Genomic DNA, 25,948 nt, shown 5'->3' with positions numbered 1-25,948 from the left:
AAAAAGAAAAATGGACTTCATTTCCATGTTGTGATTATAATTTTTGGCTTTGCTTTCTGGTCCATTAAGTTAATCAAACTTCCAGGACCCTTGTATAGGGCCTCTTTATCCACGTCAGGGTCTCTTCTCTCTTGTATTGGTTTTTTCCCCCCTACCTGTCTCTTATCTTGTTTCCCCTGGGGAACCCCCTTCTTTTTGCATGTATCCTGTATTGTCTAGCTCCCTGGCCTCGCCAGGCCCACTGTGGCTGCTGACAATAAAATATGTTATGAAAAAAAAAGAAATTCGAAATTGGTCACCAACAAGACAATTTAGGCTAGGTGCTCTACGCACTGGTGAAACAAAAAAGTGCTTGTGCCGAGTAAAAAATGTGCGCGATAATATTTAAGAAAAAAATAATGGCATTTCTTTCTCTGTACAGTTGTTTGGTGCCCAGTTGTACAATCCCTCAATATCAATCAGAAAGTGAAGACAAGCAAATTCTTCTTAAATGTCCACACAGTCCTACAATAAGGACACATATATATTTTATGTTTTGATCCGTTGTGAGCATTTATAACATGCCTTATTTAGTACAAAGGAATGAAAGCACCCTACCCAAGAAAGAGACAGAAAAATCAACCCTTGTGATGGCTTCAGAGGCATGACTGTCCACGTATGCCCACAATGTATGCGGAGCCGCAAATAACCTCTAAAAATCTGAAACACAAAACTCCATTCACCATTCAAATACAAGACTCTGAGATCTGAGTACTAAGTCCCTATGCTTAACAATGTCCCAAGTAACTATGTCAGCCGTAATGATGAGAATCCATACTCCTCAGCTTGACGCAGCAACCAGTGCCTCCTCGAGCCATCCAAGGCACCACTAGTCACGAGCACATAAAAGACGCCAGCTCCACATTGCGTAAACGCTCCACTGAATACAGAATTTTCCTCCCAATAAATATGTCAGACGCACTAAAAATAGTTTTGGGAATGTAAAGACAAGACTACAGTACCAGACTGACATATAGGGAAATCTAGATTGCACCCAAAAAACTGGTGCCTCTGAATGCAACAAGGGCTCAATAGAGTTAGTCACTTCCCAACTCTGCCAGACATGCCTGTGGCTCGGATACTGCTCCAGGACTAACTGCCTTCAAGTCCATCTGAGCAACATTACATTAAGTTTAATTTACAGTTACGTTTTTGAGTAAATAGATGTATTTTGGAGCTTGCACCTTTGCCAATGATGCAACATAGCAAGACACAAAAATAATCACTGATTTACCATGATTTTCTAGCTAAAGGAAATAGAGACCAGGACATTAAAGTTAGAAGTATTTTTTTAGGACTGTTAAGATGTTACTTCACAAGCAATTTAAAGTACTCTTTTGTCTCATACTTGCCTCAAAGGTGAATTAAGCCCCAGACATTACTCGCATTACACTAGAAGAGTACACTTCTTGTCTACAGGGGGGATTATCAATCAATCAATCAATCAATCAGGGAGTTATAAAGCCTGCTACTCACCTGAGAGGGTCTCAAGGCGCTGGGGGGATGGAGGGGATGGGGGAATGGGGTGTGGGGGAGTTCAGCCAAAGAGCCAGGTCTTGAGGTTCTTCCTGAAAGTGTGAAGGTTGGGAGAGCATCTGATGTTGACATGGAGCTTGTTCCAGGTCCTGGCAGCGATGTAGGAGAAAGCTCTTACTCCTGCTCTGGTTCTGTGAATGCAGGGGGTATCTGCGAGGGCGAGTTGTGCAGGTCGGAGGTTCCCTTGGGTACGTGGAAGGAGACTCTCTCGTTGAGGTATTTGGGTCCGATTTTGTGGAAGGATTTGTCGGCGTTAGTGAGTTAAAAGCTAGCAGCTCACACAAACTGTGACCTGCATGTTAGAGTTGTAATCCCAGTAAGGCCAGCTTCACTTTGTGTCTCTCCAAAGAAAGTAGAATGAGTACAATTAGTTTGGTAAATAGTAACACTTTACAATGTTTACATAATGGCACAAAGTGGATAATTAAATGATATATAATATATGTATTATTTGAAAATACTTTAAACAAAGGGGTGCATCCTTTGTAGTTTTTTTATCTGGTTCTTGGGTGCACATACCAGACCTCCATGACCAGTGATCTTGTGACCTCAACTCACTGTTAGGATTGCAGTACATGTATTATTGTTATTTTCTTAAGCATTTTTTAATGGAGGATGCAATATTTAGATGACTGGAATAAAACATGAGGCAATTGTTTTTAGTTTTTGAACCAGGGTGACGACCCAAGGACTAAAGCCAGGAACATTAAAGGGGCTTGCTGAAGTTGCCTAAAAGCATGATTTTCTTTGGGATCACTTCGTCCAAAAATAAAAGTGGTTTGGTCACTTGCTGATGCTGCATCAGTAATCATTCTACAGTCAGAAGAAGACTGGTTTATCGTCTGCCTACATATGTTACCATAGGCAATAACAGTTGATTACTTGGATTAGGCAGCAAATGCAGAGGGTGAATAAAAAATTATGAACAAAGAGGTTTGCTTATTTAAATCTCCTGGTTCCATTTTAAGGGAAATTATTACTCTCCCTGTATGGCACTTTTAACCAAAATGCTGCTGAGAGGTCAAGAAGAATCTTTGCCACGGAGCCTCTTACAATAAGCTCTTCTCTAAAGGCAGTGGATGCTGTTTCAGGAGGACTTTGATGAATCTAAAAACAGTGGTGAGGCGTGCTAGGTTGGAGAAAGGCAAGTGACTAAACGAAGTCTATCTCCTGTATCTTTATTCCTTTGACAGGGGAATGGTAATGGTAGGTTTTAACTTATCAGGACCATAGCACATCTAAAGGGAAACAGAGAGCATGTAAGTGATGTCTGGGACACGACTGATGACGTATTCCAGCATAGCACGGTCTATTGGCTGCTCTTTTTTTTTTAACAGATATTTATTGTGATTTCAAACAGTACAAACATAGCTTTGAAAGGGTCAATAATGCAGGATGGAGCGGTTACAGGTACATAAAACAGACATAAACCTACCAGTGTGGTAGCAATTACTAATGTAAACAAAGCAATGCACACCACATGTATTTTATAAAGAGTCGTTCAAATATGAACAATAACTCCCTCCCACCCCATCCTCTTTACAGCTCTTCTGTGCCTCTACCCCAGTATCTCACAACCTATAAGTTGATAGTCGTATCCTAGTGTAAAATGATATGTATACCCGGTCATGTCTCGCGTCCTGCCCCACATGGTATGAAAAGAAGATATAGCTATGGCTGTCAACACGGGACAAGACCACACCATGTCAAACATCTCTGCCATATGTTCACCACACTGCATTTTGTATGTCACCCCAGTTGCTCCGAAGAGTCGGATGAGTTTACCGGGGGGAGATAAGCCCTATGCATGAAGTAAAAGCTAATCAATTTAAATCTGGCGTTCCCAGACACCGTATATTTTCCCGTAAGAATTTTGATCCAGTCCACTTCCGTGATTGGATGTGCAATGTCCTCTTCCCATTTTCCACACAGCTCTATCAAAGGTGTGGGAATATCACATCACAAGGCTTGGTATAAGCACTTTACCACTGTGAGATGGTCCGAAGTGGTGCACAGGACTTGGCAACACTGGTGGCGTGGGGGCTCCTCTGTACCTGTACCCCAGTGGTCACACACAGTAGTCAGTACCGCACGATGTAATAAAAATTGACCTCTTGGCACATTAAAGTTGATAGAGAAGTCATCACATGTTAATGATTCCCCATCTCTGTAGAGGCCTCCAACACGGTCTACCCCATTGGTGGACCACTCTGCTAGGCTCCTCAATGTGTCTCCCTGAGCTGTGGAAGGTCCATCTCGACATGGGAGCGTTGGAGGGAACGTCGCCAGTAGTGTCGAGCAATTCGCAGGTGTCTGTGTTACCCTCTCGCAGCGGTCGACTGGAGTTCAGGATGGTCTGGTACAGCACGCAGAGACTCAGTAGTGACCCCATGGCTTTCTCGGCAGGGTGCCTTAATGAATAAATCCATTGGGTAAACCACTGGAGCTGAGCCGCCGGGAAGTAAGCCTCCAGATTCGGGTTACTAGTCCACCATTTGTTAGCGGCTTAGAGTTCGTTACATGACTTGTGCTACACTTGGGAGCTTGACAGGATAAAATGGCAGTCTTGTGAGGCAGTATGGAAGAAAGTCAATTGAGGTTTACTATTTTTGTCTGGAAGAAAAGCAACAGGGCTGCACAGTTTAGTTGTGAGCCACAGGAAACCTAGAATTTTTTGTTTTATGAAAGACTAAAGTGCTTCATGATACCTTGGTAAACTAGCTTCTGGAAACAGAATTGCTTTTAGAATTAGCCCATTCTTCAGGTAATTCTTAGGAACGTATAAAGCCATGTTCAATTAAGGTAACATGATTGAGGATACAGCCTCTTGCTTCTAAACACTGATGGGAAATTAGACAGCAGATTGATACTGCTGTGAAGTATAAAGTACATTAGATTACTAAAACTTTAGTGCTACAAAACTGTGAACAATGTTTAATAATACACGCAATTGGTTGCACTGTCAAAAGCATTTCGATTATTTGATATATATATATATATATATATATATATATATTTACTAACAGTGATGGTATTCTCTGTTGTCATTAGTTCACTCAGACATCACTGGCTCAATGACCATCAGCGCCAGTTAGTGACAGTCATCATCTACACCAGTTCCCCTCACTCCCCACCATATGTGCTACTCTCCCCGAGTTACTATCAGGGCCCTTTCACAAATCTTTCTTTTGCCTTCACCATTTTTGTTTTTTTCTGGTGCTTTGTCTCACATTTTCAGGGTATTACATTTATAATCCGTATTGGTTTTCCCACGTGGTGAAGAGAAAAAAGACTATTCTCTATAAAACCACGTCCACTTTGTTTGTTACAGCTATTTGTCTTTAAATAATGCATGGTTTTGGCACAATCTGGCTTATATTTTGCACGATCTCTTCTTGTTCTATTTCTATGAATTGTCAATATAGTGGATTACTTAGATGATATTGTTAGTAATTGTGAAGTTTCTTTGTATGATTATTTTCTTCATTTCTATTCTTATTACTCATTCCTTTTATTACTGGTTTTGATTACTGTCTGTATATGACGTGGCGATTTGCATCTTATTTCATACTATTCAAGACAATATATTAGCCCTGATAATGTAATTCTTATGTCACGAAACACGTGTTGGCCTCTTTTTGTTCTTGAAATAAATAAAACGGAGATATTCAATCAACCAATATTCTGGTGTCTAGAAAATCACTGGATATCATGTTCTATAACCTATGTAAGGTATAAAGTTACTACCTCCTCACAGACCTCACACAAAGGCTGTTTGTGCTCTATAGATTAGTACCAATATGCTCAGTCATCATCCAGGCCAACTCTCATTAGTGACCATCAGTGCATTCAATCCCCACTGGCGTGGGTACAATTCCCTTTAGCCTTCACGGGTGCCAATTTGTCTTAATCATCATGCATGTCCGTTCGCCAAAGTCACTAACTGAGCCAGTCACTCTCTATGTAAGCCCTCCCCCAGTCACCATTATGCTGATTCACCACAGTCCCCATCTGTGGCAATTCAGATCAATCACAAGCAGCACCTGTCTTCCCATCCTCCATAAGCACCAGCTCATCTCATCTGAGACACCACACCTATACTTTGCATCAGCAGAAGTTCCCTCATTCAATAGTTCCCCTTCATTACCAGCCATGACAGTACCCTTACACACCAAACGTCCCAGTTCTGCTTAGACACCACCAGTGCTGGGCACCTTCAGTGGCCAACAGTATCAATTTGCAAGAGTCCTCATCATGCCAATTTAGTCCATCAGCACTAGACTTTTCACTCATTAGCCCATTCTCCTTAATCTCCATCCACCCTAAAAACCCTTGTCACTATTAATGACAGTCAAATACAGTCATCATCCATCCCAGCCCCCTCCTGGGGCCTCACAGTTGTGAATTCCCCACAGTTCAGCAACCATGTAATTTCTGCTTGAGTCAATATCACTCATCAGCCAAAGTTACCTGGGGGTATGCTTCTCACAGCTGTCATTGGTTTAAGGACCCACCAGGTCCTGTCATCATCAGTTCTCTTCAGATATCATCAATACCAGGTCCACTCAGGCAGCCAGTGTCACTTCCTCTCGGTTAGTCTCAGCACCAGAGGGTAGCGCCTGTAGGGATCGAGAGCTGATGTCAACTAAGGAGAGATCAGATACAGATAGTGCCTGAGGGGTTCTGCAGCTGACGAAGACCAACGGGAACTGCTGCTTACACCAAAGGTAACTGAGGGAAACCTACACTAGTGGTGACTGGCACTGATAGTTGTGACTGGGGAGTGTCTGGGGCTGTGTGAACTCTTACATAGCTGCCACAGATTCTGAATGTGCAACTTTATTTTTATTTTATTTATTTTAAAAGTTTTATATAGCACTGGCTAGACCCAGAGGTATCAGAGCGCTTTACATGATCATGATAGGATAAGGCCACTAGTGGTATAAAAAGCATAATAACAAAGTAAAAAACAACAAATTTACAAAATCAAGGAGGAATGAAGGAAGAGATGAAGCAGTATCATATTGGTAATATAGGTAAATTTGATTACAGTAAGAAGGAGCTATATTAAAGGGACAGTTATGGTATAGTGAGATGAGATCAGGAGTTATGGCACAGGATTAGGAAGCCCAGTAGAAGTTAAGGAGCTGGGTTTTGAGGTCTTTTTTGAAGCTGACGTACGAGGGGTTACAGCGAAGGTTTTTCGGGAGGGAGTTCCAGATAGTAGGGGCATTTCCAGAGAAGGAGCGAGATTGTGTTTCTTTTTTTGTGTGCAGGGGAGGGATTAGGAGGAGGGCGTTGGAGCTTCTCAGAGGACAAGTGGTACCAGCAATAAGGAGTTTCTTGGATATGTACTGCAGAGTGTTTTGGTGGAGAGCTTTATGAGTAATGCAGGCCGTTTTGTAAGTTGATCTCCCTTCAATAGGGAGCCATTTAAGTGATTTGAGAGCTGGGGAGATATGGTCAAAGTTTTTGGAGTCAGTGATGAGCCTGGCTGCAAGGTTGAGCACAGCTTTAATAGGAGCAAGGTGGACCTTGGGGATTCCGTTGAGGATGGCGTTGCCATAGTCAATAGTCAACGTGAGAGAACCAGTGATTGAACTGCAAGTTTAAAATCATCAATGGGTAGGAATGGTTTGATTTTCTTGAGGTGACGGAGGGTGAAGAGGGCTCCTTTGGCAGATTTTTTGATGTGAACGTTTAGGGTGAGGGCGTTGTCGATAGTAACGCCAAGCGATTTGACAGAGTTGGACAGTGTGAGTAGGCAGTTGAGTGCATTAAGGTCTGAGATCCACGATTGAATGGGGGGACGGTTCTTTTTAGGGGCGAAGAGGATGATTTCAGTTTTATTTGGGTTTAGTTTGAGATGATTTGACTGGAACCAAGATTGAATCTTGTGAACGGAGTTGTTAAGGTGTAGGATGTCAGCGTGAGTTTTAATCTTGTAATAGATTTGGGTGTCATCAGCGCATAGGTGGTAGTTGATGCCTGCTTGTTTCAGAATGAGAGTGAGAGGTTCCATAAAGATGTTAAAGAGGGAATGGGGGCGGATAGAACCTTCAAACTCACCATGATGGAGAATCAGAGTACAGAAACTAATAGTGGCTCTGAGGAAAGCTGGCATTGATATTGCTACAGAACAACTCATGTTAATGATACCTTGAGGAGATGGACGCTGATAGAACCAGAGTGGAGCTGGTGCTGATGATGACTGAGGGGAATTGACGCTGAAAGTCGCAGAAGACAATTTAATGCTGCTGACTTGAGAAGATTGTCACTGAAAATGCCTGAGTGGATCTGGTGCTGATGGTAACCAAGGGAAAATTATGCTGGTGGTGCCTCAAGGGATCTGGTGCTGACAACCCATGGGGAAAGGACGATGGTAGTGTCCTGAGGGGAGCATCAGTCATCATCAGCACCAGATTCCCCTCAGGAATTATTAGTAAGAGTCTCAAGCCATCATTAGCATCACTCCTCCTTAACTCCATCAAGGCCAGTTCCTTTTACCTCTCTGAGGTCACGGTTCCCCACAGCCACCATCAGTGCCAGTAACCTAATTCTCTATTAGGGCCACTATGTTATTCTTCATCAGTTACAAGTCAACCTCTATCACTATCCACACCAATTCCACATACAATCCAGGCCGGTTCCCTGTAGTCAACCTTCCTGTCATTTTCCCCCAATGAGCATTTTTACTAAACCCCTCCAATCACCATTTGTGCACACATCCATTGGTCAACATCAGTGCCAGAGCCACTCAGAAAGCATCGGCAACAGTTTCCCTCAATCTCGAATAGTGACAGTCTTATCACTCATAATACTCACCAGTCCTTATTAGTTCCTAGCAGCACCATTGCTCTATAGTCACCAGTGGCCCCTATTTCAATCAGTCACCATCCATTCTAATTGTATTCAGACACTATTAGTGCCAGTCAGCAACAGCATCTGTCACACTCAGTCCATCATCAGTGCCAGTTCTCCCCTGTCATCATCAGTGGAAATTCCCCTCAGCCACCTTCAGCATCAATTTCTTCTCCAAACAACTAGCATCAGTTTCCATCATCCACATTAAATCTATTGCCAGCATTGACAGTTTTCCTCGTTTGCCGATTACAGGGACTTTCAGAAGTATATGTCTGGAGACCAGCCCACGGTTTCTGTGCAGCTGTAGGAGCCCTTCTCTGAAGTCAGCCATATAATTTATAGGGTCAAATGCCACACAGTGCTGGAAAGTGCAAAAGAGGCTACACCATCAGTGGCAGCTCTTGTATTTTGTCATTGATAGCAGTTCTTCTCAGTTAACATGAAAGTCAATTCAATTCAATTTTAACTTTATTCGATTTTCACCTTTTTAAAAATCATAAAAGCAGTTCATACAAAAAATTTTACTTTACAAATACATATAATAAATAATTGTAAAAAAGTATTAAATCAGGTTGGGGTGATTAATCGATAAATCAGAAGTTCATGATAAATTCCGTAATTTCAAAACACTTTTTAAAAACATCGACATAGACCTAATACACAGAGGGTTTCCTAGTTGTTGGAGATTCAGATAAGCCGGCCTGCATTGCCTCCATGCCCCACCTCTCAAATATTGTTTCAACCATCTAGCACGCTCTTTCTTATACAATTTGCATAATAGTACAAGATGGAAGGTGGACTGGGTGGATACATTGTCACATGGGCATGGGGCCAAAGTTCTATTCCAGTCATTTTTTTCCGGATATGAAACCAGGTGGTGGAAAATGTTGAACCTGAATTGAAATTGAATTGAACATGAAAGTCAGTTTCTGTCAAGCAACCAGCAATGCCAGTTTTCTAAAGTCAAATTAATCCCTGGTGATCTTACAGTGACACATGATTAGGTTATTTCTGGATTCAACTACAGGAAGGCTTGCTTGTCTCCAGCCCTAAAATTAAGGCATTGGTCATAACAATATCCCCATCCTTGCACACCCCAACATTGCATCTGCTCATAGAACAGCCCTTAAACCTTCCCCTCACGGTCTTTCATCAGGGTAGCACTACCTCAAGGAACGCCCACACCCCTCCCTAGCACTTAACATCCCCCTAATCGCTGCAAACTAACACTGGTCATGCAAATCAAAAACTGCACTGGTCTCTTCGCCTCCCAGAACTGTATTTAAACTGACACTCTGACCCATGTTCCTCAACACCCACATCAGCCCCACTAGGGTGGACACATTTTCACTATTACGCTGCAGGACACTTCTGCACGCATAGAGACACTGGAAACCATTTGCTGGGTAGAGGGACTATGAGTCAAGTAACAGTGCTTTAAATGAGCCAGTATTCACCGGTACGGAGTACCGGCACTTCTTTTTTCCCCCCTAGAGTACAGGCACTTCTCCGGTACTCACTGTCACACATAGTCATGGGAGCATGCATCGCATTTCTACACTGCGGTGCATGCTCACATATTGCATGATTTCACAAGGAGGGCAGTTACGCCATGGCGCCACGGTAGAGCAACGTGTGACCTCACCGGCCAGGAAGTTGCGCGGTGCGAAGAAAGGGAAGCTCTTTAAAAAGCACAATTTGCTCTGGCTTTCCCTTCTTTGCCAGCACAGCAGGAAGGGAAACAGCCATAAAATTCGACCGAGGAGCAAGAAGCAGGTTTCCCGCCAGTGCCAGTCCAATTGTGGACCCAGTGACAAGGAATCTTCTGTCACTCCGTAGGGGAGTGCCCTGTGCACAGCCCCAATCTCCTTGTGCCTAAAGCAATGTGTGTGTCCGTGTGCACTAAGCGGCTGCAGCACTTCACCACGATGCCCTACCCTCCAGGCTTCCACTGAGGACAATGAGGTTATTTGAGCCACCAAGGGTAAAGAAAGCGAGGGCATCCATCCTATGCGAAAAAGAAAGAGAGGATAGCACAGAAGCTGGCGGGTGAGAAAGGGGACAAAAGAGGAGAGCTTTTAGACGTGAAGGGGTATAAGCACAGTCAGCTGAATAAATCGAGGGGTTATCTGAAGAAGAAGAAAGGAGCAAGCATACTATATTAGAGAATACACTGCGGGCGCGGGCAGTGGGTTTAAAATAAAGCACCTGAAGGATGAGATGAGGATCATCTGATGAGAGTCGAGGGGTGGGTAGGTGTCCCAAGAAAGAGCCAATGCTTTCGCGAATGACACAGGTCGGTGGAAGGGGCCTGTTGAGTGAGGACAGAGCGACAGCTGCAGTGGCAGAGACTGGTATATTAAGTGGGGGAGGGGTATCCCAGAAAAGCAAGAGAAGGAATTTGATGAGATGAATAAGGGGACATTTAAGATGAAAGGTGACGTAACCACCTGAAATAAAGAGAAAATGTAAAGAGACACATGGGGCATCGGAGGGGACATGGGGCTAGTAAGTAAGGGCTAGGGACATCAGATGGTAGAGGTAGGCGAGTATCTCGTCATCCCAAAAAGTGTTATCTAAAGCGGGGGCGGCAGCTGAATAGAAAAATAATTTTGAGGAGATGGTGGTATTTTTAAGTCATGTGTTTTTTTTTTTATCAGCTAATATAAAGTTTACCATAATGTGACTCATTTTTTTCGTAACTAAGTTAAACAATGAAAGGCTCAACAATCATAAGAATTCAGATTGCATACTTGGAGGAAGGGTGGATTTATCAAAATACTTAAACACAGTATAGACCTTACAGTGGCACACTGGAAGGGGAAGAATAATGTGCACAGAGTTGAAAACGCGCATTTACCAGAAAACACTGAATGTAGCTAACAATATAAGCATTCAAACATTCAGTTTTATTTCTGCATGTCACAAACTGTATGGCTTGGGGAAGGGACACTTACAGCCAGCCCTTCACCTCCTTTTATAGCGAATTGATGCAAATTCACGTAACTTTCTGGGGAAAACAACTTCAGTTTTCAGCTAAATAAAGTAAAAACATATATTTTAGGTGTGGTTTATCTTTCATTTGCTGCCTTCTTCTGGATGCACACCCATCATTCAGCTTGGGAGTTCTGCACCCACAGAGTGCCACTATTGTGTTGTGACAAAAGTATAATAAGAAAATGGATTCCCATCCATGTAAAATTAGTGAATTGACAAAGTGGTACACACCCTACTGTAAATTTTGCCCCAAGAATGTAGTTGTCATTTCAGATGTGGCTGGATGGCTAGACCCCGCAGGCTAGGCAGGGAGCTTAAGAACCACCCACACCACTACAGGCCAGGACACATATCCCCGCACTGGAAGGAGGGAGCAAGCAGAGAAGTCAAAAGAAGGAAGGATCATGGTTAGCTGGGGAATCGCAGGTATGTCTTTCCAGGGCAATGCTGTGGAGGCATCCATAAGTGTGCGGCTGAGAGCAGTACAGAGATATGAACGAGAAGTGCCAAATGTCTGCCCCTCCCAATACCCCTCCCAATTTCCACTGCAGCAACTTAGAAACACAATGAGGTGCCCTAGACTGGTCATCACCAGTTAACACAACAGCTGGCTGTATCTGGTATTCATGAAAAAGTGAACCACACAGGAGGAGTGGGAGTACCAGGGAACCCAAAGCACCAAAGGGAGGAAGCCAAGCCTTGGACTTGAGGAGAAGGAGCAGGCCTAAGGGAAGCTTTGAGCATCAAACACATGTGGGTACAGGGTGCCTCCCTTATCAGAAACAGAGGCTACAGCAGGCCTGCTGACCAACATCATCAGTGATACCATACTCATATGTACATGGTTATATGTGCCTCCATCCCTTTACTAGCCCCTCAGAATTTTGGACTAGGTTTTGCTGGGTGGCACAGTATCTGAAAGGGAATGAAAGGGTGAAATATTATTGCTCTGTTGTGAGACCCCAGATAACTTTCTTCTCCCAGGATCACTAGCATGACAACTGATGGCTTCCTTCCACCCGATACGGGTCAGAGTTGCAATTTAGGATGTAGTCTTTTTTCCTTTAATTAATTTTCAGTAAAACAAGCACCTTTTAATGTTTTGTTTAATATACAAGTGCCTTTGACAAAAAGGGAAACCTGATAGTTACCTTTCAATAGTCTGTCAACTAGAACAACTTAATACATGCAAGGGCATCATCAATAAATTGCAGAGGGAAGCAATTTGTGATCATTCGCAACCGGAAAAACTTCTTGAGCCCTTCAAATGTTTATCATGAGACCAAACCTTAGTCCCGCCTCCTTGCCACGCCCCCAGCTCGATCTGATAAGTACCTGCACTTTTCCCCCCATTTAAAGCACTGCTTGTAGAACAATTTTGGGGTTTCATTCTAAATCCCCCTCCTGTAAATCAAACCATCCTACAAGATACACCTCACCTGGTGATTGGGGGTATCTGGTGTGATTACTGTTCATACTATGTTCTAATCTCTTTACTCCTCCTGGAGCAATCCCTGACTTCTATTGCAACCTTTGAGAGAAGTTTAGAAAATAAACAATTCTAATCTCCATCCGGAATTAAATTGCCTTAAACTTTGAAACATTAATGATAAATATAAGTATCGAACACGTCACTGCAAAGTAACCGCTTACAGACACATGGCTCAAAGAAAAGGCAGAAAAAAAACTGAGAACGCCCATAACAAGATGAGCAAGTAAGTAGGGTGATCAGACAACAGAACAGGATGAGTTCCGGTGAGTAGGTTTTAGCCATGGAATTAGGATACTTGACATCTAATCTCAGTTTTTTCACTTCACTTAAATATGCTGGAAATAAATACTGCATTCTAAAGCATGATCAAAACCAACAACACAGTGACATTTTCCTGTTAAGGGTAGCTGTTTGGCCTTGCCATCAGAATCACTTGCGCCGCAGTTGTAAGCAAGATGTAAACTGTGAAACAGGGAGACACTGTTTCGAAAGCTGGGCTTCAATTTGGACAACATGGGTGGTCTTGAGTTATCACTTTTTAGGTCTCGCGACCTATTAATGCGCGCAAGCGCATTGAGCGGAGCGAGAATTCAAGTGCTCAAAATGCTCGTCAAACCAAGGGTTTCGTTCCTGCGGTTTTCTTTAAGTTCACGTGAATCACGTGACCAAACAAGCACGCGCATCAGCCTCCCTCCCTCCCTCCTAATTGCATTTTTTCATGGCCGCACAGCACATCAAAGGGCTTCTCCCAGCGTGTGCTGTGCGGCTTCTCCTCCCCTAATTATTCATGGCCGGCCGCTGGCCGGCCGTACTTTCAGTTTCCCGGCCGCTCTTGTTGTTGTTGTTGCAGTGTGGCTTTTGGACAGTGTGTATGCTGTTGTATCTGCTTACAACTACTAGTGGAATGTATATCAATCAATTTTGCATTTTTGGTTAAAGCCAACTGTGTTTCATTTGCATGTGTTTCACCGCAATGTTTTATCGGCGATGTTTTATTATACAACAGCTATTTGCATGTGTTTCACCGCAATGTTTTATCGGCGATGTTTTATTATACAACAGCTGCCATTAACGTGTATCTTTCCAAACGGCAGGGAGTTTGTTTGTTTTTTGTTACTGTGTGGCTTATGGACAGTGTGTTTATTGGTATCACGCGTTTAGCTCTCGCTATGATCTACATTCATCTATATAGCTGCGCTTTCTTTATTTAAGCTACATTTTCTTCCATGTTGGGACCCGGCTGTTCACAAAGTCCTGGTCCTCTCTTAAACCACTACTTGCATGAGTTTAACCTACATTTCCCCTACTTTACCTTTATAATGCAATTTCCTAAGTGTGCTTTGTTTGACAGAGCAGTATGCATTTTTAGGTTGTATCACACTGCTTGCATGAGTTTAACTTAAGTTTCCCTACTTTACTTTTATTACGCAATCTCCTAAGTGTGCTTTGTTTGACAGAACAGTATGCCTTTTTAGGGTGTATGCAGGAGCTATACTACCCAGTTTAGGCACCTTTAGTGCATTCTACAATATTAAATGTGCTAGCTAGTATTAACAATGCGAAATGCAAAAACAAACACCAGGTGGGATTTGGCGACACAGTGAAAAAAACATGTGATACAGCCTGTAGAAGTGTCCCTCGGGTGGTATTGTACCTCTTGTACCTTAGTATGCAACAAAGTAGGCACTTCACACATGGTTCCACCTAAAAATAATAAAGCGCAGCAGCTATAAACCCAGTTTAGCCATTTTTAGTCATTCCACAATATTAATTGTACCGGCTCGTAAACGTATGCCAACGTACATACTTATTACAGGATACAGACATCCCCCATCACTTTGTTTGCTGTCTAGGTAGTAAATCTGTTAATCGTATCTATAACGCCATCCACCGTGCGCACTCAATTAGCTGCTACAAGCAAAGTGTTGTGGTTAGTAAACCTCATCCTGTGACTTTTTCCGTTTCTGTGATTGTTTTATTTGTTATGTAGAATAGAATTAAAGCTGACTAAAAGACGCCTTGCTCGCATCTGCCAGTTTTTTTGTGGTTGTTTTGCATTCACTAAGTGTTATATGTCTGCTTCCATTTTCATGCCACTCCCACTTCATCACAGCTTGGCGTATTGTTTTTATTTAAAAAGGTGCCTTTTTTGATATACTCGACGCTTTTGCTTCAGCGATCGCAACAATACATTTTTCTGTCGATTTAACTTACATTTTTATGCTACTTTTGCTGTTACAATGTTAGGTTATTGTTTAGGGCAACTTACAGGAGAGATTTGCTGGTGTTTGCTTTTACGTGCTTATAAGCCGCACTCCCAAACGTGCACATATATTTCTGTATCGTTTGTTAATAAACATTTTACAAATGCACACATAAAAACCAACAGAGGGAACATATTCCTATATCTATCATAAAAACACAACATTTGTGCTGGAGATATTTTGCAACCCTCATGCTTACAACACTCAACAAGCACTGGCGTTGCCAATAGGTCTCGCAGTAGGAAAGTTGGAGCTATTGGTTTTGTAAATGACAAAGCCCTTTATGTTTTTAAAGTGAAAACAAAAATAAAAGGCATTGTTATTTGCAATTCTAATAGCTCCAACTTTCCTACTGCGAGACATGTTGGCAACGCCAGTGCTTGTTTAACGTATCGCCCAGGTCCCTTTTTTAGTAACAATGAGTGTATTTAGAACCAATGTAAAAGCTGCAAAGGAGAATGGGTTTAAAACATGGACTGCGTAATACCTGGGGAATTGAGAACGTGTCTAGTTTCATAGTATATTCACCAAAATCCGAAAAAGTGGGGATTGTCCAACATGTGCAGCAAGTATGGGTGTACTGCAGTCTTGAGTCTACTATTTTAACAAACTGTTTGATCTTGGGAAAAATAATACTTTCCTTGAGCCTCTGGTCACTGATCTGACAAAATGTCAGCATTTCGAAACACGCTTAAAGTAAGATCTAAACACAAAGAGCAGTCTCACACAATAGGTCTCCAGTAAAGAGGTCATTCACACTTTCAGATCTGTTTATCGGCATGCGGCTAAATTTGCGTCTTTTCGTCTGAAAGTGTTTCTGAAGCGATATTGTACACGACCCCCCCACAGGAACATTTTACAGCTAATGAAGGGCTAAATTGGAGATCTTTGCTCGTCGTGCGACTGCGAGATGGTTAGAGGGGCATGGACCCAAAATGAAAGACGACGATCTGGGTCCTGTCCCTTTGCCCACACAAAGGCGCTGCGGCGGACAAAGGGACAGGACCCACGCTTGCAAAACAAGCCCCGGGTTTTCACTGTAGCCTGTACCCAAAGAACAACTCACCTCCCTCGTACTCGCTCTGCTTCCGGTGGCGTCGTCTTGTTGCTATGGTTACCACCCATTGGCAGCATGCATCTCCTTGTAACTCCGAGGCCCTTCGCCCCTGTTACTCTGCTGTCGGAGTGACTCCGTCAAAACAGAGCCACGCTACAACATCCTTCAAAACCCCGGGTACACACGGTACACAACAAGAGACTTCTTTCTTACCGCCATAATAAACTCATTCCACCAACAGACGGACACAACACATCCGACTTTACGGGATCTACTTCCGGGACCAAGCAGCAAAGCCACATGGGAAGTATAGACGTCTAGTTCCTATTGGAGAAATGTTCCTTTGGCGTCCTTAGCAACCACACAGCCCACATGACCGCCCTTTACAGCCGAGTTTTTAAATGGAAGTTGGACCGATTACCTGCTCTGCTGCGTTTCGGGAAGGGAACAAGTGATAAGGCAGCAATCGAGTTGTAAGAACTGTTGTAGAATTACACGTTCTTTTTTTTTTTTTGCACAATTATATAGTTGACTCCTTTTCATTATGTCCATAGATTCCTATTGAGGAAGTCCATTACCTCCAGCGATCCTGGCGACGACCATCCATTTGGGTTAACTCAGTAAACCGGCTACTCTGCACCAATTTTTGATCACTAAATACATCATTAGCATTATTCTTACGGGGTTTCACTTCTTTCTAGGCAACCCTCAATGACCCCGAGGCACTAGTCTGATATGACCCAGTACGGCAACTACGCATTGCCGAATGTTGTTTGTACAGCTGCTTTCAACGGGTAAGCCTTCGCGTCAGCACTCCCCTTGCTGCCCCTCACCTTAGTATCACAAGCAAATATGTCGCTTCGCGGTTACGAACACGGCCTAATGTTTCTCCATCCTTCGCTAGCCACAGCAAATCACTTGCTTCTTGGCTCTCCTATGTCTAGTATTTTTCCTTTTCAATTACCGTTCGCCACAGCAACACTTGCTCCATGGCTCTCTTGTGTTCCCATCTCATCTCTCTACACGGCCATTTATTAATTCGTAATTTTTTAATTAATACTCTCGCTATAATAGTATTCACTACACTTGCAATACCCTATTGTTCAGTCTGCCCAATGCTCATAGTAACCATGTGGTTCTCCTTTCTCTCCCTCTAACCTCTTATTTCCATGGTTTGCGCAATATAGCATTGATTATTAAATGTGCACAGGCATGACTAAATGTCCTGAGCTAAATGTACACAGACATGAATAATTATATGTCCTGAAGATGATCTACCCCATTTTTTCCAAGGGATCGAAACACTGTAGACAGTCTTTACACCATATGCATGTAATATATCGTAATGTTTATTGTGCAATGGTGTTCATACGTTACCTGAGTCTGCTATATTCTATGTTACGCAGACACGTCCTCCTTTCCTGAACCATTACCTATTTTGTTGTTTGTCTGTCTTTTTGTGTTAGTAGGACGCTGGCTATGTCTCACTTGAATTTTTTATGTGTATCTTTTGTCATATACCTATCTGAATAATAAACTCTGTCCGGTTGGACGAAGAATATAGCGCCTATTTAGTCTATGTTTATTACCAGAAGTATTTGATTTTGTCTAGGGACCATGTCTTTAGAAAATATATACACACCCAAGGTCCCTGACCTATTGCCTTATGGGTTCGCTTGTTTTTTGAAACACTATGTAGCACACTCAGTCAATTGCAAGGCATTCGCACCCCCACCACTTCCTAGCAAGTGGGTACTCCCGGCCCTACCTACGCCTAATCACTCCCCAATCTTTGTGCACACTTCCCCACCCTGTTGGGCATGTCTGGCCACACACCCCTTTACTCCGATGATTACATCAAGAAGATTCTAGAGGGCCCCTCACTGCTCTCTGAATCTACTGACACACCTGAGGACTTGAGCACATCTCTAGGTGAACAATTGGAGAAGGCAAAAAGAAATTTGTACGTCTACAATTAATGATACGCTTTCTGACGGAATATCTGAAGGCCAACATAATCCTAGTAGGACTACAAGTCCGCAATATTCCCGGAGTATTTACGGACAATCCTAAGTACGTCACATGGTTTAGCTATATTGGTACCACATGCTCCAGACACTGGATGGTGCTTGGTATTGACATAGCAACTGAAGAACTCAAAAAACAGACCGTTGAAATAACTGATTTGGAGAAACTGATCAAGGAAAACACCCCCATTAGTGAGGGCAAAAAACTTTTGGAAGAGGTACAAAAGACGATAGACTAGTTCCATAGATTGGACATCTGTTCTTAACGGAGGCACTGGGAAGCAGACGGTGTGTGTCTTAGCAAACGGACCCTGCAAACCGGCTCAACATCTCGCCGCACCCGCTCCGCGGGTGCCGCTTCGGCCAGGTTTTCACAGCGGGCGCTGAGGAGGCTTCCTAAGGCGGCTGGGCGAGAGGCTCGGCGGGGCTGCGAGCGTGCAGGGACTCCAGTAACCAGGAGTCCCTGCGAGACCAGGAAACAGCTGACGGTCCGCTCTCCCTGCTGGCCCGCCCCCCGCCCAAACACCCTCCCTATATAATAGACGCACACTCCCGCAGCGCGGGACGCAGCTCGGGGCGAAGAGCGGGCAAAGAGCGGGCAAAGAGCGGGCAAAGAGCGGGCAAAGAGCGGGCAAAGAGCGGGCCGTTTGAGGCCGTTCGAGGACTGAGCGGACTGGACTGGCCCACCCTCTTTCGCCCTTCATATCATACCAAGCTCTCACTCAGGACTACAAATTATCGTTACCTGTTTTCCTTCACACTCTTACTGCCCACTGGTTTCCTCCTTTCCCCCAAGGTATGTGTTCTAGGATAACCAGGAGCAAAGCCTCTAAAGGTGGTCATCCAATTAGTGGCCCCATGGATGACTTTATTACCCGCACCAACTTTGCTATAGATCAGGAAATATCTAAACTTCAAGCCCGGGTATCCTTAGAGTTGGTCGCTGCTAGAAGATTGTCGGAGGTTATTGCTACTTCCAAAAAATCCTCCCTAGGCTCTATAGCTGTCGCGGTTACTCCAGAGCGAACCACTATTCCCCGATGTGTAGTCACACAGGTCGAGGTCCATCCGACCCCGCTCCCACTCACCCTTACTCCGCCCTCCGTCCAACCACCCAAACCAAACGAAGTGAGTGTACCTGTCATTTCCTGCACCCAGAATGTTATCCCTAAATTCCCACCCCCGGTGATATTTAATGCCTCTAGTGTAACCCAACCCAAACGGAAGTACCGCTCTCGTTCCGCTTACTCTCGGAAGAAGGCGAAGATTGCGGTCTCACATGATTTGGCAATGCCGGAAGGCCCGACTACCATCACCCAAGGTGTTCAGGTCCCTGTGGTACAGCCCGCAATGGAGGGAGGGGGGGTCGGGTCAACTGCTGAGCCAGCCAACTTGATCTTAGAGGCTGAGGGCTTGCAGGTGGACGGGTTGGGCAAGAACGATAGAGAATTCATAGATCTGGTGTGGGAAACTCTAAAAAAACTCCTCTCTCCCCTAGATCTCAGACTCTCACGGATCGAAAATAACCTACTCGAGATGGAAAAGAGCATTATTGCTCTTGCCACCCTCGGCCTGAGAAGTCTTGAGAATAAGGGTGTCCCTGGCGCTGACTCAACACCTTTAGCTCCAACACCACAAGCCCAACAACCTCTCCCCATAATTCCTACTGCACGCCCGGTCCCCAAACCAAGGACTGTGGCTGTGGATCAAATTCCAACTACTACAAACCCCAAGGCCTCCAAACGTGCCCCCACACACCCCCCTGCCAACCCCAAACCTGGAGTCACCCCCAAACTACATCCTGGTGATTCGGCCTACCAGCCTACCCAGGATTTTCCAGCAAAGAACAACTTTAGAGGGGGTTACATTGACCTCCCACCGGAGGCCAATGACTTTGTGGTTGTCCTGACGGGTGTTCCCCAGATCTGTAACGACCAATACGAGAACCACTGGTCCTTGAAAAATAAAATGATGCATTGGCTTAATGTCAATAGACCCATTCCCAATGGCCATAGAAGTAGAGTCCTGATGGTGCGCAGAACCCCATGGGTGGGCCCAACGAGGAAAACCAATCCTGGGGATTGTATAGTTGTAACATTTGACGACCCTCACACGGCGCAGCATATATGCTCGTGGCCCTGTAGTGAAGGGTCCTCTGTTATCCCCAGGCCACTGTCCTTTTTCTATCCTCCACGCCCCACATATAACCAATCAAACAATTGGTCACTAGTCAACCACCAATCTAGGAGAAGCCGCCCTAATAATCGTGTGGATCCTTATTCACACTGGAACGGCTTCCCTACTTCAAATAGATTTGGAGGCCTAGAGGAAGTAGATTGACTTTCCGGGCACCCTGGATTCCATACACTGGAGAATGTACTACCACTGCAAGCTGAAGGGCCCTGCGAATCTCCCTGTGTCTGTAAGGAATTCCTAGTTACTGACCACCCTCTTGACCCGGCCAGAACATCAAACAGCCCACCCCTAGAGGGAGGGTTGATAATTCCGAGCAAGGTAGTTCCAGCTGATCTGATCGCTCCAGGTGATTCCTGCCCATATGGTAGGGAGGTCCAGTTGGTTCCTTCACATATTCCACCCATACCATCCACCCAGACCACCTCAGCACCGAACTATTCGTTGGAGGATACTATGGCCCCTAAAAATCCTCAAAATGAACCCCTAGAAAGGCTTCCCTCAGTGGCTGTGTCCTCTGCATTCGAACCTTCTCACTCCGTCACTCATTCTCCCATAGAGGTATCGCTGCTAAAGATTGTAAGCTGGAATGTGGCAGGGCTTGTTTGTAATCTTGATAATCCAGAATGGAATGCGTTCTTAGAGCCCTATAACATCTGTATCCTGCAAGAAACTTGGTCTCAGGAACCAAAACATAGGGTAGGTTTTGCAACCTACTTTGTTCCAGCTCTCCAGCAAAGTGGATCCAAGGGCCGCCCATCCGGCGGCCTTTTAATATGGGTCAGCATTGCTCTGGGCCTAAAAGTAAGCCATAGGACCACCAAATCTCCTGACCTACAGAGGATCTCAATCCACTGCGATGGGGGAAGAACGTTAGAGGTTTTCAATCTGTACTTGAGAGGCGCTAGAAATGGGTCATCAAGTCTATCATCGACAGGCCTAAGTAACGACCTAGCTGCTTGCAATATCGACTCTTATGTTCTCCTTGCAGGCGATTTTAACTGTTGTTTCGAACCACTGGCAAAAGAGGATATTTTGGAATCTTTCGATGAGGACACAAAAAGAGGAATCCCGATCCTGACTCTCGATCCAATTCCAAAATGGACGCAAAGTGCGATAGACATCAATGCACTTTGCATGGAGCATAATTTGCGTTCTACGAATGGTCGTTCCAAATCGGATCCTAGAGGTGCCCATACATATAATAGGACGGGCCACACCTCCAGAATTGATTTTATCATGCTGAATTACAACCTTTGGCCTCTCCACCAAGACATGGAGGTTATTGTGTCTTCTGACAGTGACCACAACCCCCTTTCCCTAACCCTCACTTCCCCGTGGCAGATGAAGAAACAGGACAAGTCTCTCCATATTTGGAAATCATCCCATAACATTGCACCGACAAACTGTGGCAGGCGTTTGAAGTGGGCTAAAGTCAAAGCAGACGAGGCTAGACTGATGCAAGCTGGGACCATTTTGTCTGTGGTGGAGCCCCGGCTTGACGCCTTATGTTCATCCAGTACAAACGTGTTACCATTATTTAAAGAGACCATAGCAGCTCTGAGCGAACTGTTTGTTATTCCTCAACCCAAGGTCAGGATTGTAGCTAATAGTGTCCCCAAGGTTAGAGATAAATGGTATTCCGCCAAATGCAGAGCTGCTAAGGGGGAGCTCATCTCTGCAGTAAAGAACAGGGATCCAGTCACTATTAGATCCGCAAGGAAATCCTACAAAAAAGCGGTGACTGAGGCGAAGGAGACTTATGAATATCATTTTTGGCGTGAGCTAACTGAGGCAAGTAACAGGAAGGACTCAAAGGGGTTTGGGGATCTTTTGAGAGCAAGGAATAAGCCCATTGACCAGCAGATAACTTGTAACATTCCTGGCGACGTTTGGTTTGTCCACTTCTCCAAACTATACTCTGTTACACCGGGGGTATTTCCTTTATGTCCAGGTTCCTTGACCAGCCCAACAGCTATCCCTCTTGTCATCGACGACCCTTTCACTAGCCAGGAAGTCGAAAGGGCAATTGGTGGTATTGTTTCTAACAAGGCTCCAGGCCCTGACGGGATCCCAGGCGACCTTTTGAAGTCCTACCCAGCAGTATGGAGCAGATTAATTGCTACACTTTTAAACAAGGTTTTGCTGGGAGGCTCCTTTCCTGACTCTTGGAGGGGCGCTGAAGTTGTGCCAATCTTTAAGAAAGGCAGCAGGGACGATCCAGCCAACTACCGCCCCATCAGTTTGCTGGATTCAACCCAAAAGGTGGCAGGCAAGGTGGTACTGGGTAGGATTCTGCAGTGGGTTGACGAGGAAAAGATTCTGTCCGACTTCCAGGCAGGTTTTAGAACAGGGACAGGCACCATCGAGCAGACATTCCGCCTCCTAATGTTATACTGGGAAGTAGTGGTGCTGGGAGGGGGCAGTCTGTATCTAGTCTTTATAGACTTGCGTACTGCCTTCGACCTGGTCCCACGGGCACTACTTTGGAATGTCCTCGATGGATTAGGCCTACCCCCCTACTTGCTGTTCTTGCTCAGAAAATTCCATGAAGACAATTTCACCCAGATCAGATGGGGTGTCCAGGGAGAAAAAACATCTCGTATCCCAGTAGACAGGGGCGTCCGCCAAGGGTGTGTGCTTGCCCCCACTCTGTTCTCTCTTTATGTTAACGGAGTGGTGGAGCATCTTTTGCAACATCCTGCAGATGCACCTACCCTGGCGGGCAGAAAAGTCCCAACGCTCCTGTTTGCGGACGACACCCTCCTGATATCCAAATCACCAGCGGGCATCCAGAAATTGCTCACTACCTTTAAATCCTTTTGTGACTCCAAGGGACTAGCAATAAATATAGGCAAGACAAAATTCCTTGTCCTTAACCCCCCCAAGAAATCCGTTACCCCTCCTGTCTTAGACTCTATCCCCCTTGAAAGAGTCAAAGAATTTGACTACCTAGGAATACGTCTCAGCGATACCATGAGTTGGAAAGCACACCACCAGAAGGTATTCCTGACCCACAAAAGGGCCTCAGGAGCCTTGCTCAAAGAACAGCAAGCCTCATCTCTAAAACCAATTGGGGCATTGATTGATATCTATAGAGCAAGGGTTGTAAGCGCAGCTCTGTACGGGGCAGAACTATGGGGTTTGCAGAGAGTTGATACCCTGGCCCATCTTGAAAACAACTTTCACAAAGACCTGATGAGGCTACCCCACAGTACTCCTACAATCCCTCTCCTGTTAGATACAGGCACTCGTCCAATCTGTGAGCAAGCAAAATTGCGTCCCTTGCTACTCTGGTCCCGGATATGGAATGTCCCTGAACTGTGTAGCTACGCTGACGCCCTAAAAGATCTTCTGTCGCTTCCAGGTTGTAATAAGGTACCCTGGTTGAGGGAAGTCAAACGCCTGCTTTATGAGCTGGGTTTGGGAGACGCCTGGGTCAACAAAACTGCACCTCCCAAACAGTTCCTAAAGAAGGTGTATTGGCTATGGGTAAACAATAAGAGAATGTGCAATTCCAACCATTGTAAATCTGTCGCCCAGTTTTTGCTAGTTAAGGAGTTCCCTTACAGGGAACCCTATCTGGACTCAATTCATAATTCTGGAGACAGATCACTGTATTTCAAATTCAGGGTGGGTGTGCTCCCTTTAGGATTGTTTACTTCCTCTTGGAACCCTCCACTCCAAACGCTTCCGTATTGCCCGTTCTGTGTTACAAGGGTTGAGTCTGTCGCCCACCTATTGTTTGAGTGTAATATCTATGCAGCACCAAGATCGAAATGGCTAAAGCCCTTGTGTAGGAGCCTGGGAACAAGATCACACCTAGAAGCCCTACGTATATTGCGCTCAGATGCACGTCCGTTCTTTGCATGTTGTATGGCAAAATTCCTAGGTTGGGCTTGGCGCATAAGAACCTCAAGGAAGCTGCTGCTCCAGTAAAGTGCCCCTTGATGAACTGTATCTCATACTGGTGTATATATGTCGAATGATATCCTTATTTGCACATTTGCTCTTACTGCTTTTATTTTTAATCCCTAAGGTATTTATACTATGTATTCTGTACTGTTTTTTATTTGATGTGGTATTGCTTTTATGATATGTACTGTATCGAAATAAAGTTATTACTACTTACTACTACATAGATTGGAACAAAATAAAAAATCAAACAAAGTGAGGAAAGACATCAAAGCATTCACACAGGAACGGCATACCCTTATTTGGCCAAAGTTTACTACACAAATAGGTCATACTGTGCCCCCTAAAACCAAAAGCCGTGGGGATGCTTTAACAGACGCCAAAACTTAGTTGTATTCTCAGATACATCGGCGGAATCCTCGGATAATTCAGACCAGGGAGATGGCCCCAGTACCTAAAACAGGACATCTTTTTTAGGCCGAGGCCAAACGGAACCTCCAAAGAGAGGGAGAGAAAAAAAACAACAACGACGATGGCCCAATCCCCTAGGCGAGCGTTATACACGCCACCAACATTACCAATGGTAACAGAAATCTCATTGAACATCACATCACCACTAGTAGCAAACAGAGAATTTCCACCCAACACCACGCTCCCTATCTTTAACTTGACCAACCACCAACTCTCAATATGTAAATAGTCCATACTAAATAAAGGTCTTTCTTTTGTGCTAACAGTCGGACCAAACTTTCTTGAAATTCAAACTGAACTTCTCAGATTTTTTTGCAAAATAAGACTGCACAGCTATTTCCTCCTTAACCCCAAACCCATCGCCAATACCAATACTCCTTTCAGACGACCCTCAACCTTTTCACCATCAGCCAATATGGTCCCAGGATAAATCCTGACCTTTGAGAAATTGGTCCTCAATGATGTAACTCAACTGGAAAGTCAAAGGTCCTTCATACCCTATAACATTTCACTGGATGAGAAAAGGGCACTGTCTGCCCTCAAATTGAATACTTCTCATGTAATCGAAGCTGATAAGGGCGGCGGGATTGTCTTACAAGATAAGAAAACTATAAAAATGAAATCTTAAGACAATTAAGTAACACTGATCACTACTGTAGACTGCCGACAAACCCCACCAAAGACATACAGAAATTAATTGTCCAGGTCACCAATGAAGGCCTAGAAGCGGGATTCCTTAGTAAAAAAAAGCATTTATTCCTGAACACTAAGTGACCCAGAACACCTGTGATATACACCCTGCCCAAAATACACAAAAATTCAGAAACACCACCGGGCCGTCCCATAGTTTCAGGCTGTGGTTTCACTTTGAAACCCTTGGGTCAGTATGTCGATCATTTTTTCAAAGACTACGTACCAGAAACGGAGTGCTACATACCCAACAGTATGTCCATGATAAACTTAATTGAGAAATACCCATTTGACCCTACATCCGACACAATGTGCACGTTGGATGTAGAGTCACGTTACACCAACATCCCTCAAATTGACTCTATGCTCGTCATCGAACGGGTCCTGAACAAGCGCCCACATG

At 44.4% G+C, this 25,948-nt stretch overlaps 1 protein-coding gene across 1 annotated transcript in view; it reads right to left on the bottom strand.

Moving 5' to 3' along the window:
- Window positions 1–16,528, bottom strand: part of FBF1 (Fas binding factor 1) — a 615,519-nt gene extending 598,991 nt beyond the window's left edge. Inside the window, exon 1 of the mRNA XM_086930722.1 lies at window positions 16,259–16,528. The gene's annotated coding sequence lies outside the window, so the exon portion shown is untranslated. The remainder of the gene's footprint in view (window positions 1–16,258) is intronic.
- Between the last annotated feature and the right edge of the window lie 9,420 nt (window positions 16,529–25,948).

The sequence above is a fragment of the Lissotriton vulgaris genome, chromosome 7 (genome assembly GCF_964263255.1).
Source record: "Lissotriton vulgaris chromosome 7, aLisVul1.2, whole genome shotgun sequence".
Classification (NCBI taxonomy): Eukaryota; Metazoa; Chordata; class Amphibia; order Caudata; family Salamandridae; genus Lissotriton; species Lissotriton vulgaris.
This window is presented reverse-complemented; position numbering and strand designations above follow the sequence as displayed.